Below are 13,945 nucleotides of genomic sequence, written 5' to 3' on the forward strand. Positions count from 1 at the left end.
AAAAAACACAAAAAAAAAAACACAAAAAAAAAAAAAACATTACTTGAACAAAAAACATAAAAACAAAAAAGAAAATAATTGCAATGTATATTGAAATGTTTACAAATCTAAAAATTGGTTGATAAAATATTATATTATTTAAACTTGTATTCTTTTGTTGATTTTTTGGTGTTCGTATTTGTAAAAACAAATCACTTCCTTAATATATATTATGAAAATTTAACTAAATAGATAAAACACCTTGTATAACCCTCAAATATATGTATTCTTAAATGACTCACTAATTTAATTATTACAACAATGAAAAAATCAATCAATGCATAAAATGGATAGATAATATATTAAACACTTGTGGATACAATTTAGAACATCTTAAAATCAATTCAACATAGAGACACTCATGATATTAAACAATAAATGGTTAATGAGACAGATAAAAATTACTGAAAAGCTAAAAGATCCAATTCTTCATTTAGACCTGCTGGACTCATTGTTTGTAATTTAAAAATCCAGTAAGTTTCTTGTTTCCTAAGTTTTAAAAGCCTGTCACCCCTCATGGTTGTATGGTTAATATGTTCGATACCGATAATGGATAGACCTTCTATTCCTTTATTATGGGCTGTTAAAAAATGACGTGAAACCCCATGTCCAAGGAAGCCTTTTAAAATGTTTCGCCTGTGTTCGGTAAAACGTTCCTTTAAACTTCTCTTCGTGCGGCCTATATAATAAAGACCACAGGGACAACTAAGCAGATAAACAACATATGTCGTATTGCAGTTAATAAACTGTTTTATTCTAAATGTTTCCCCTGTAGCCTTGGACACAAACTCTGTACACTTATTTTTAATGTGTTTGCAGGTTAAACAATTAGTACGACCACATTTATAACAGCCAACTGGGCATGTCGGTAACCATGTATTTTGAGTTTCTATTTTATTTAGTCCAATTTTATTTTGTTTTAAAATAGTGGGAGCTAAAACATTCTTCAAGTTTTTTGCTCTCTTAAAAACAATTCCTGGTTTGTTGAACATATTAACCATACAACCATGAGGGGTGACAGGCTTTTAAAACTTAGGAAACAAGAAACTTACTGGATTTTTAAATTACAAACAATGAGTCCAGCAGGTCTAAATGAAGAATTGGATCTTTTAGCTTTTCAGTAATTTTTATCTGTCTCATTAACCATTTATTGTTTAATATCAAGAGTGTCTCTATGTTGAATTGATTTTAAGATGTTCTAAATTGTATCCACAAGTGTTTAATATATTATCTATCCATTTTATGCATTGATTGATTTTTTCATTGTTGTAATAATTAAATTAGTGAGTCATTTAAGAATACATACTGTATATTTGAGGGTTATACAAGGTGTTTTATCTATTTAGTTAAATTATCATAATACATATTAAGGAAGTGATTTGTTTTTACAAATACGAACACCAAAAAATCAACAAAAGAATACAAGTTTAAATAAAATAATAATTTTATCAACCAATTTTTAGATTTGTAAATATTTCAATATACATTGCAATTATTTTCTTTTTTGTTTTTATGTTTTTTGTTCAAGTAGTGTTTTTTTTTTTTTTGTGTTTTTTTTTTTTGTTTTTTTTGTGACATGAACCAGGCATTTGTATCATGAGCACCAGTCCTTTAGGATAATGGCTTTATTGAATCATTATGTAAGCCTTTTATCACATTATATTGAGTCAATGCAATCAACTTGGCTATAAATTAAGAAGGCACTGGTGCAATGATATCCCTGACGAAGCCCTTTGGTGAAACGCGTAGGAGGAGGAGCAATAGGGTGTTGCTTCCATTCAGTACATTGGAATTGTTGCTGACATCACACGTTGGGCTCCAGCTGATCGCAACCTGTTTGCCTGGTGATCGGCAACTTGAAGGAGGAGGAGAGCTGACAGACGAAGCCCAGAGACTACCGGGAAGGGTCTGTGCGTCACAGCCGGAAGTGACATCAGACCCGGACACCCGGAGGGCTGTCTGCTACCAAGCGCAATCAGCGCATCTGAACAGCTTGCTACGGAGTGAATTTCAGGAGCAAGGAGGATTACGGGACACCAACATATCTAAGTGGATTAAGGGTGAGCAATTTTGAGCATTGTCTCAACCCTGGGGAACCCCCTCTTTTTTCCTAAATCTGCCCGGGCAGTGCACAGATTGCATGACTGAAATTTATCATCAAGCTACTCCCGTTTTTAACCCCTTGGAGACCCATCGAGTGCAATTGCACATACAGCTTCAACCACATAGTTTTTTTCCTTTTTTTTTATAACATTATATGCATTAATTCTTATGCTGTTGTTGTCCTAGAGGTTCAGCCCTGGGACTAGATGTTTTAATAAAGTTATATAGTTTGACCTCAACCCTATACTGACTGCGCTTCTAACCTTTTCTTTGTTGTTATGTACCTAGCAGGGACTGGAGGTTCCCTGTTTTAAAGTAGCTGCTTCACGTATTGGGTAGTGTTTGTCTCACTCATATATACTTTTCCTTTTGCAATACCCTATACGCACCGGACTGGTTCATGTCACATGTGTTTTGTTTTTTGTTTTATTTTTGTTTTGTTGTTGCCCTCATTAAGAGTAACACCCCATCTGGCGCATTATCATTGTTCTTTTTTGTATACTAAACCAAAAAAAGGTTTGTGTTAGAACATCCAAATATGTACTCACCCAGCAGCCAACCAGGTCCAAAATGGTCTTCTTCGAAAGCATGGAAGACTGATGAGTTCCTCAGGATAGAGGAATCGTGACTGGAACCAGGGAATTTGGCTACCACATGCATTATCTTCATCGTGGCATCGCATACCACCTGCACATTCAGGGAATGGTAGTGCTTACGGTTGCGGTAAGCATGCTCACTCTGACGAGGCGGAATAATAGCCACATGGGTGCAATCGATTGCACCCATCACACATGGTATCCCTGCTATGGCATAAAAGCCATTCCTGACTTCCAGCCACTGTGTCTGCTCTTTAGGAAAATAAATATAATTCCTAGCGTGTCTATTGAGTGCATAGAGAAACTGGGTAAAGGCCCGCGAGAATGTAGATTGCGAGACCCCGCCCACTATGCCCACAGTTGTCTGGAATGACGCGGAAGCAAGATAATGTAATGAGCACAGCATTTTAACAAGCCCAGGGACTGCACGACCTCTGGCTGTCACAAAATCTAGATCTCCCCTTATCTCTTCATAAAGAGATAAGATTGCTGCTGAACTCAACCGATAGCGACTTACTATCTCCTCCTCACTCATCCCATCTAACATTGTTCTCTCCCTGTACACACGCAGACGAGCCACAACTTGTCTCCTCGGTCTTCTCCTCTGATCTCCTGTCCCTCTCCCTGTCCCTCTCCCTGTCCCTCTCCCTGTCCCTGTCGTGTCCGCATGCCTGTCCCTGTCACTGTCCCTGCCTCTGTCCCTCCCTTGCCCTATGTCATTCTGTTGATCAGCAAGCCTCTCATGCAAAATAATGTTACGACGTATTCTAAACAATCGCAACATTTTGAAATCAGTAGCTGGGAATGAGTAGGTAATGGGCGTCCTTTAAATAGGTATGTGATGATGTCAGGTGACATAGTAAAATGCAAGGTGTTACATTAACATATTAAAGTACTTGGCTCCCAAGCTGTCTCCATTTGATATAAATAATATATGTTTCTGTGTATTCTGCAGCCAATCATGATATTTGCCAATGATGTAACGTGAAGCTTTGTACAAGCATTCATTGTAAATTATTAGTGTCATGTGTAATGCATGTAACACTTCTGAACGCAACATTGAGTCATGTAATTAGGCAAAAAGGCTGAGATTGACGTAGAAAACGTTTGCAGCAACATGTCTAATTTGCCATGTTAGTGTCACATGTTCTCAACAATGAATTCTCGTGTGCCTATAGCATAAATTTATGTCATGAGGATAGTTGGTATTGAATCAGTTTGAAAGGTGTAACAATGATTCACTATTGTAGATGTGTGTATAAGTTAGCATGAAGTGCTTGTAATGCAACGTTTACAATGTAAACATGCAATGTGATTGACTGTCCAATAACGGACGTCATGAAAAAAGGGAGGACCCAAAGTACATGTAAACATGAGAAGAAAGATGTACATGAACGTTTAAAGATGCGTTACACATTACAAGCATTGTGTTATGTAAAGCAACATGACCATACGGTGTATGTGTTACATGTGTGACATGGGTAACATCATATAATAAATTGTCGCACACTTCATTAACATGTATGGTATGATGTGATGTTCTCCTTTAAGAGTTGAGTATAGGTTTTCCCATGGACACATCATCACATGATGAGTAATGTGACACGCAAGTAATGAAAACATATAAAAGTACAATGTTATGCAAATAATAAACGTAACGTGTGAGACAATGCAGTGAATGCCCCCCACACTGTAATGCTAAACACATTTGTATTGTGAGCAATAGAACGTATACAGTACTATAATGTTGTACGTCCCGCTCCATTGATGTACAGATGAGTTTTTTTTTTCAGCCCCGATAAGCTGATTTTGCTTGATGAATACAGCCGAATAAAAAAAGTGGCGATAAGTGGCGAAAACAGGCTTATCGCCAGGCTACTGGCCATAACACAATTATCGGACACGAAACCTGGCGAAATCAAGCACTTATCGGCGCTTATTGAATCTCAAACGCAATTTTGGCGGGAAAATGGCGAAAAAAGCCTTATCAACGCTTACTGCATAGAGCCCTTAGTGCAGTAACTTGGGATCTTGTGTAAACAGTATGTTTTACATCTTTGGTATTCTATGTATGTATATATCCCAGTATATATATATATATATATATATACAGTGTTCGACAAATCACCCAAAAATCTACTCGCCGAACAAAAAATCTATTCGCCACCTAGCCCTGCCCCTAGTCCCGCCACCTAGCCCTGCCCCTAGTCCCGCCACCTAGCCCTGCCCCTAGTCCCTCCCCCAGACCCGCTTTAAAAAAAAAATGAATAAATTCCTAGTAAAAACAACATTCGTTTTTAACATTAATTTATTTATTGTATTACATTATACTGTATTACAATTAGTCCTTGTTACGTGTGTGTGTGTATGTGTGTGTAAATGTTCCTGAACCCCATAACTAGTGCCTGGATGCCCCTGCGTCACAATATCTAAAGCAGCAATCCCGCCTGGGATCTTACCTGATCCGCAGTCCACAAAGGGGTATTGAAGAACTGCTCACCTATTTAACCAATGGTCCTTAAAAAGTAGGTGCAAGGGGTGGGTTACAATATAAACAGGATTTGAACAAAGAGGTTCAAGAGGTACCCCTATAACTGCACTCTAAACTGTATGTATATGTTTCAGGAGTAGTTAGGTAAAATATCCCCTATACCAGAAACTAAAAAACGAAAGCGGCGCAAAAAATAAAAAAGTTTTATTACATATTTTAGTAAATTACACTCAAATAGATAAAATGGGTATGAACTGGACCCCTAAAAGGGAGCGAAAAGGGTCCTTATGGAGGTGCTTATGTACTATTATACCCTTATAATTGCAAGGTGCACCTCATAGGCTCCTGCACAAATAGGAACATATATTGCCTCTGAATCTGGGTGCTCGTGATAGCAAGTGTTCTGTGAAGAGTAGCTTAGTAATACTGATCACTGGTGATATTTGCTTGAACAGGTACTATGTAGAAAGTATATAAATAAAGGGAGTGATTACTCCTACTGATCTATACGCTCCTGGAACTGTGTCAATAACCTGGGTATAAACCCTTGTACGTGTGTGACTGGAGTGCTGCAGTCTGTGTGATTGGCTAGGAATGGGTAAGTGACTGTGTATTCCTTGGTTGGTAGATACCAGCACTATGTGCTACATGTAGTGTAAAAAAAGGATATATATACTGTAGACGACACAATCGTATATGCAACAGAATAATCACAGACCCCAAGAGGGTAATGGCATGTCAGTCTCGCAATTCACACCTCTGCCAAGGTAGCACACAAAGCATAAAACTCCATAGACACAGATGGCTGCCGTTTCAGCCGCAAAAAAGCCCGTGGTTGGCGAATTGCCAAGACCCGCGAGGAGGAAAGGTATTATAAATCACAGCTACAGGGAGCTTAAAACCGGCTAGCCTATACCAGGAGAATAGAGGCATACAACCCGTTTCAGATGGCTGATAGTGTCCGTGCAGTCGCTCCTACAGTGACGTCGCCGTCATGACGTCAGCAAACACCCAGAACAAATAAAGTGATGCTGCACACCTCAAAAATAGAAAGAAACATACAATTACCGGTGCTCCAGTGTTTGCACGAAAGCCTGCAATCAGTCCAAGACAGATGAATGAAGGAACAAAGGGCACTGCGGTGTCACTTGAAAAAGACCACTTAGGTCGAAACGTCGTGTTGGCTCAATAAATGAGTTTATTTTGTTCAAATCCGCAGTGCCCTTTGTTCCTTCATTCATCTGTCAGCAAACACCCGACACGTGTTTCGCGCGGATGACGCGCTTCATCAGGGGGAGGAGTCCCTCAATGTCCAGGTACCCGCATTCCTGCAAAGTTATACATTGGAGGGAATGTGTTCCCTACCTGTCTTCTGGTTTAGGGGGGATTCCGATGTTTTCCGTGTGAAGCTCGTGAGTCAGATCTGGAAGAAAGCACTGTAGGTTATTTCGGTGTAGGTATAGGGCAGTTAAGATATATAGGGTAAATAAGAGATCCAGAGTGTGAGAGAGAGAGAGTGTGGGTGAGAGACAGAGAGAGAGAGACAGAGAGAGAGACACACACACAGAGCAGGAGAGAGCAAGAGAGAGAGAGAGAGAGCGAGAGAGAGAAAGAGAGAGCGCAAGAGAAAGAGAGCGAGAGTGAGAGCGAGACACAGAGAGAGAGAGACACAGAGATAGAGAGAGAAACAGAGAGAGAGAGAGACAGAGACAGAGAGAGACACAGAGAGAGAGAGACACAGAGAGAGAGAGAGACACACAGATAGACACACAGAGAGAGAGAGAGACACACACAGAGAGACACACAGAGACAGAGACACACACACAGAGAGAGAGAGAGACACACACAGAGACACACAGAGAGAGAGACACACACACACACAGATAAAGAGAGACACACCGAGAATGAGAGACACACAGAGAAAGAGAGACACACAGAGAAAGAGAGACACACAGAGAAAGAGAGACACAGAGAAAGAGAGACACAGAGAAAGAGAGAGAAAGACAGAGAATGAGAGAGACACAGAGAGAGAGAACACACACAGAGAGAATGAGAGAAAAAGACAGAGAGAGAGTGACAGAGAGAGGGCAACAGAGAGAGGGCGACAGAGAGAGGGCGACAGAGAGAGGGCGACAGGGAAAGGGTGAGGGCGACAGGGAAAGGGTGAGGGCGACAGGGAAAGGGTGAGGGCGACAGGAAAAGGGTGAGGGCGACAGGGAAAGGGTGAGGGCGGCAGGGAAAGGGTGAGGGCGACAGGGAAAGGGTGCGGGCGACAAGGAAAGGGTGAGGGCGACAGGGAGAGGGTGATGGCGACAGGGAGAGGGTGAGGGCGACAGGGTGAGGGCGACAGGGAGAGGGTGAGGGCAACAGGGAGAGGGTAAGGGTGACAGGGAGAGGGTGAGGGTGACAGGGAGAGGGTGAGGGCGACAGGGAGAGGGTGAGGGTGACACAGGGAGAGGGAGATGGTGACACAGGGAGAGGGAGATGGTGACACAGGGAGAGGGTGTTACGCCGGTGCTTCCCGCAGACCAGACCCGTCCCTTATACTGAGTTGGGGATGTAAAGGAACACACACCCGCAGCAGAAGGAGCATGTCCGGAGTGTGGTGAATTAGGCGTTGCCAGGCCAGGTGGTGTTTGCTAGCAATACTTGCCGGTACCGGTTAAAGAAGTTCAGTAGTCGTAGTCCAAGCCGGGTTCGAGGGGTATCAGAGTGAGCGTTGTCCAAGGAGTGCCGTGATCGAGAGCCAGAGGAGGTAGTCGTACGAGCCGTGTCAGAACCTGTGAAAACACTAAGAGAATCCTGAAGTACTTCCATGCAGAGACTATGTCGAGCAAAGATTGAGAGCAGAGAGGAGCTAGATAAAGCAGGAAGGTCCAATTAGGAACTGAGGCAGGACAGGAAGAGCTACAGGGAGACACTGCAGATTGGTGCAGGCATGACAGGCCAGGTGAGACTTGTTGGTAACCTGAGTATGCCCGTGCGGCTTGCGGGGGGCAGGGGACGGGAAGAAGAGTGTGCAGACTTAGCGCTCTCCGTAACGAGTGTACGCGTGTGGACCGAGCCAGTGGATGGTGCAGGTGTGCGCGCGAGATGGCGTAGGCGCGCCCGGCGCTGAGCAGAGGATTCGCCGAGGGAAATGAGTGCTCTGTGTGGGGAGCGCCGAAGAACGCCGATTCCTGACAGTACCCCCCCTCTTCAGGAACGGCCTCAGGACGGTCCATGAACGGTTTCTCTGGAAACTTTTTCCTGAAGGACTTAAGAAGGGCCGGGGCATAAATGTCCTTTAAAGGTACCCAGGATCTCTCTTCAGGGCTAAAGCCCTTCCACTGCACCAAGAACTGGAGCTGGCCACTGGATAGGCAAGAATCCAAAAGAGAGTGAACTTCGTATTCCTCGTTATTTTGGACAGTAATGGGATCCAGTTTACGAGTCTGATCCGGAAAGAAGTGACTGGTGATGAATGGTTTTAAGAGGGACACATGAAAGACATTGGGAATCTTCATATTGTGTGGTAGTTGGAGCCGGAATGCCACACGATTGATTTGTTCACAAATAGGGAAGGGACCTAGGAACTTAGGTGCCAATTTTGGAGATGGTACCTTGAGGCAGATATTCTTAGAGGAGAGCCATACCAAATCCCCTGGCTTGTAACTGGGCGCCGAACAACGACGATGATTGGCCTGTACAGAGTCGAGAAGGGTAGACTGAATCCTAGACCATGCAGTTTGGAGGGCAGTAATGCGTTCATCTACGGCTGGAACTCCAGAAGGGATGTTGGAGATGGGTAGGCAGGGGGGGTGGAATCCATAATTTATAAAGAAGGGCGACTCCCGGGTGGCTTCATTTTTAGCAGAATTGACAGCGTACTCCGCCCAAGGAAGGAGTTGAGCCCAATCATCCTGGGAATCGGATATGAAACATCTCAGGTATTTCTCCGGGGATTGATTGATTCTCTCCGTTTGTCCATTGGACTGTGGATGATAGGCGGAAGAGAAAGAAGAAGAGATGCCCCAATCTCTTCGTGAAAGTTCTCCAAAATTTGGATACGAATTGAGAACCTCTGTCAGAAACAATGGACAAAGGAATCCCATGAATCCGGAAAATCTGCTCCGTAAAGATATCAGCAAGGGCGGGGGATGAGGGTAATCCCTTAAGTGGAATAAAATGGGACAACTTTGAGAACCTGTCCACGACCACCAAGATAGTGTTCATTCCTCTGGACCTGGGCAACTACACAATGAAGTCCATCGAAATGTGGGACCAGGGGCGGTCGGGAACTGGAAGAGGTAACAGAAAACCCTGAGGCTTTTGACAGAGGGTCTTGCTTTGAGCGCACGTGGGACAGGCTCGGGTAAACTCCAGGATATCTTGAGACATCCTTGGCCACCAGAAATTCCGACGAATGAGATCAGTAGTCTTCTTAAAACCTGGATGACCTGCAGATTTAGAGGAGTGACCCCAAGACAGGACCTCTGGAACAAATTTGGAAGGTACGAAGAGTTTGTTGTCGGGAACGACCAAGTCCTTGGGAATTGTAAGGAATCCACTACTGGCTTTGACTATAGCCTTGCAGACCTATGCAGTTGCAAGCTTCCTCTGGCAATCCATGGCACAGGTGCTGCCTCTCATTGCAGCTTCTGCCCTGTGCTCTATCATTGGAGGAATTCTCACACACCCTCCTCCTGTGATTGGATCTCCACCCTTTATATCCTGGGCGTTGGCACTGAACCAGTGCCGAGCATAACTCCTACCTTGGACGTTACCGTCTCTGCCACAAACCGTCCAGGCCTCTCTCCTAGTGTTCTAACCTTCCTAGTTCCTGAGTATCCAGAGGGCTGTTCCTGTCTCCTGTGCTGAAGCTTGTTATCCAGCACTGGTAACTGCTGCATTCACTCCTAGCAGTGGTTACCCTTAATTTCCTGGTACCTGCTGCATTCACCCCTAGCAGTGGTTACCCTTAATTTCCTGGTACCTGCTGCATTCACTCCTAGCAGTGGTTACCCTTAATTTCCTGGTACCTGCTGCATTCACTCCTAGCAGTGGTTACCCTTAATTTCCTGTGGCCTGCTGCTATCTCCATGCAGTGGCCTGCCTTGGACTTCTGCGCTGAAGCGTTGGTTTCCCCGACGCTGCCCTGCGGTGTACTTCGGCCAGCCTGCTGTCTCCCCCTGCTGAGACCGGCGTCATGGGCCGAGGCCACTCCTCGCGCAGAGGCCACTCCCACGCTCCTAAGCTGAAGCAGGGAACTCCTGTCTGCCTGTTGCCGATTCCTTGCTACGACTATGACCACCCAGATGTCTTCTATCCTGACCCTGCTTCGGACATCGGTTGTCCTGTCTTCTCCTACCCCGACTTTGGCTTCCATAACGACGATGCTGCCTTCTCCAATCCTGACCCTGCGATGTACGACTACGAACTGCGTACTCCGGATCAGTTTGCGCGGACTAAGGTCGGTGATTATATAACCCCACCTCAGCCCCGCAGTCCGGTCCCGGTTTGTGGCGAGCATCGGCGTAACAGTATGCTCGGCCCATTAAAACCGGACTGCGCCCTGGCGGGGGTTGGCAATTTTCCAACTGAAGTTATGTCCCGGCCTGCGTACCAGTCCCACTCTGAAGGCCAGTATCTGTGTGAAGTACTACCCCTGATTGAAGAGCTGTTTATGTATGAAGGTTTAACCCCTTTGCAAAGACAATGCCGTTGTGATCTCTTTATTAAGGCTTGCTGCATTCAGAACTTAAAACAGTCTCTAGCCGATTGTATTCGCTCCTCTGATTCCCCTCTAACCTGGGATAACGTGTACCCTATGGACCTGGCCGACGCCAGAGAGGCACTCTATGCCCTGGCCTTATCACTGGACATTCATCTAGTACAACAGGGCGTCCTCCTCATGTTGGCTCAGTCTCAAGATACACTCCATGTACTTTCCTTAACACTGGACATTTGCATAAAAGAACAGGATCCCCTCCTTGCCAGCTACGCTGCTGCTTGGCAGATCCCCTATGCTGCCAGTCCTGTTGCTAAACCTGTGGGGGTACCTCCCTCTCCTAAAAATGGTCAAACCATCTCTCTGTCGCTGCCTACTAAGGAAGAAGCTGCCACGCTCCCTAATCCTGAGTTAACCTCCCTGGGTTCTGTCCCCGAGGTTATTCCGGTCTTAACCCCTGCTAGTCAGGCCTATAAGTCCCCCACTGTAAATCCCTGCATTCCCCAGGTCAGTGTGTCTTCCCTAGCACCAGAGAATGAGTCCTGTTTGCCCTCTTTTTCTAACCCCAAATTTCTAAGCTCTGTTCCGAGGTTTTTTCTGTTTTAACCCCTGCTAGTCTGCTTTGTGAGGTCCCCACTGCTAACCCTAGTATTCCACAGTCTAATGTTAGGTCCCTAGGGCAAGAAGCAGAACCCCCTATGACCCCACTCTCGGAGACTAGCTTCTATTTCTCTGATTCTCAGGTACAGAGTAATTTAACCCTTGAGGTTTTTCCTATGTTAACCCCTGCAGGTCAGCCCTATGAACCACCCTTGGTAAATCCCTGTAGTCCGTCAGTCAAGGACACCTCCTTAGCTTCAGAGGATGAATCCCTTACGCCCCCTGAACTTTCGGCAATAATACTGGCTCCAGTTAAAAGTATTCTGGAGCCGTTTGTTTCCCTAAGCCTGTTCGCAGAATCCCTACTCCTAGGTATTTCGCTGACCCCGTCTGTCACTCAGAGAGTTGTAATCCCTGCTTCTGAGCATAGACCCTTTTGGAATCTGTTGTCGTTTCTGATGTCCCAGAACTCTTTCCCAAATACCCACTTCAGAGACCAGCACAGTCGTGGTTGCTCCACGTGCACTGTCTGTGTTCTCCTCTTCTCAAATCCTAGGGTTTAAAGCGAACAGTACATATTATGTCCCTTTCCAAGTGACCCCTTCTGAGATCAGCGTATCTTCTGTTGCTCCCTTAGTACAATTACAGTCAGGGCCCTCCTTTTTGAAGGATCAGGTTTTCAAGTTTGAAACTCCCTTTAGCCCTGATTTTGTAAACCTGCAGTTCCTTTTCACTGTAATTAAAAGTTCTCCAGCAGCCGCTGAGTTAAGCTCTGCCGCTGCCAAATCTTCTGTTGTAGAAGCAACCTTCTCTAGCTTACATCTGTTTTTCCTATCTGTTATGCCTGTTCCCTATGCTTTTCCTGTCCTTGATTCTAAGTCTGTCTCCTTGGAACCGGTGATAGCTATTAGCTCTCCTTCTACGGTCCCTCAGGCTATCACTTCAGTGATCAGCTTATCTGTCCCTGATCCCTTACTACGCTCTGAGTCGTCCCTTGGCTTCTCTCTGGCTCCTGAGGTAGAGCCTGACGGTCTGTCCTCCACCTCTGCGGTAGTCTGTGAGATGCCTATCACCTTTACTAAAATTTCTGTTTTGCAAGGTATTTCTCCAATTAAGTCTGTGATACCTGCAATTCTTTAATTGGTTCCAAGACCCCTGTCACTGAGTTTCCCATGAAGTCTGATGCCCTCACTAGGGATTCTCCGGGATCCAATTCTGAAACAAGCGCAATGTTATCTGATTTCATTACAGTAGCTAGTTCAGTTCCTGCTGGTTCTCAATCACCCACTTCAGTGACAGGCAAGATGTCCCTTGTTTCTATTGGAGAGTCTACCCCAGTTTCTTTCACGGATCATGCCACAGCCTCTGGGATAATTAAAAATGACTTTAAGTCTGGGATGCCCACTCCTTTAATATTACTGTTTCACAGTGATTCGCCTACAGTATTCAGGGTATCCACTACTGACTGTATACTGCACCGACACACTTTATTCGAGCAAATACCCAGTATGTACCTGGCAGATACCTGGAATGCACCGCTCCTCACCTCTGACAAGCCCCGTTGCGTTTGCCTTCCCAGCCTGGGTTCATGCCTGGCTGACGGGTGGCTGATCTGTTAAATGATAATGATTAGGATTTAATAGGCTGCAATGCTTCGCGTGTCTACCAGATGGCATAAATTCATGAATTGTAATGCAGTATATATATATATTGTGACATAGTCCAAAGATGTTAGGCAGCTTTCTGCCCCATTTTAGGTCAGAAAGTGCAGGAATAGTTAAAAATGATCCGTTCCACATCTTCCCATTAACTCAGGCAGCTGGATGGAAAATCCAGACCACAGATTACAATGGCTCTAGTTCTCCCTCACCTGCTCTTCTAATCACATGCACAGGTACTTAGAGCAGAGAGGTTTTGCATTTCACTCTCTCTCCTTAGAGCCTGGAGGCTGGGGGTATCGCTGCTCCCCTGTTTCCAGTTTCGGGGTTGACGGCCCCTCCAAGTATCACAGTCCCAGAGGATTTGCCGGACACCTGGGTCCGAGTACCCACCACAAAACAGATCAGCCAAACAAAGATGTATTACTGTTTGTAATGGACTATGCTGTATCTAGTGACCCTAATTGAGAGGGCATTGTTTTAAACTGGGGGAACCAGGTTAGTTGGCCCAGCAGCAGTTAGAGGCTGATTCTATGTGTAGTTAGATCCCTGAAAGGGATAGGATTTTGTTTATATCATTTGGTTTCTTTTTTACTTGAAATAACAATGTGGGAAATACTGTAACACTGAAATGTGTGAACTGCTGAATGAAAGTATCTGAGTACCTCTAACCTTCACATGTTAAAGCTGCAGTACATTACTTGGATGAAAATAAAGCAGGCAGAAGCCTGAGTTAAGCAGCTTAATA

General features: G+C 44.7%; 1 protein-coding gene across 1 annotated transcript in view; it reads left to right on the forward strand.

Moving 5' to 3' along the window:
* The window catches only part of LOC142464298 (uncharacterized), a 429,853-nt gene that overhangs the window by 253,713 nt on the left and 162,195 nt on the right, over positions 1-13,945 (forward strand). The gene's annotated exons all lie outside the window — the stretch shown is intronic.

Source organism: Ascaphus truei, chromosome 12, assembly GCF_040206685.1.
Source record: "Ascaphus truei isolate aAscTru1 chromosome 12, aAscTru1.hap1, whole genome shotgun sequence".
In the NCBI taxonomy this organism is placed as follows: domain Eukaryota; kingdom Metazoa; phylum Chordata; class Amphibia; order Anura; family Ascaphidae; genus Ascaphus; species Ascaphus truei.